This window comes from Triticum dicoccoides, chromosome 1B (genome assembly GCF_002162155.2).
Source record: "Triticum dicoccoides isolate Atlit2015 ecotype Zavitan chromosome 1B, WEW_v2.0, whole genome shotgun sequence".
Classification (NCBI taxonomy): domain Eukaryota; kingdom Viridiplantae; phylum Streptophyta; class Magnoliopsida; order Poales; family Poaceae; genus Triticum; species Triticum dicoccoides.
The window spans coordinates 86590816-86591238 of NC_041381.1; positions in this window are offsets into that span (position 1 = coordinate 86590816).

Below are 423 nucleotides of genomic sequence, written 5' to 3' on the forward strand. Positions count from 1 at the left end.
CGCTTTTCCGAGCTCTCAATGTTTTCTTCACCTAGCTCCTCCGATGTCATCTCACCATGAAAATCCACATGCACCTAGAAAATTTAAGCATCTTTGCTGTCTTTTTTTCTCTCCATATTTTGTTATTTTACTACTACTTTTTTTAAAAAAAAATTGCGAGACAGTTTTCTAATTTTTTTCGAGACCAAATTTTCTATTATTTATTGTTCACGCACGGGAAGAGATGCCCTAAAAAAACCTGGATGCAGAAACTTCGCCCTCCAGATCCATTTCAAGGAAATTTCGGCCCATATAGTAGAGTAACAACAAGAACAGCCAAAGCCCTGAGAAAAAGAACTCCGAAAAGCCCCGATGAGATAGTAAGAAACCCTACTAGTACGCCCACCGATTCCCCGTGTCCCCCCGCAGGCCCGCACCCCGCAC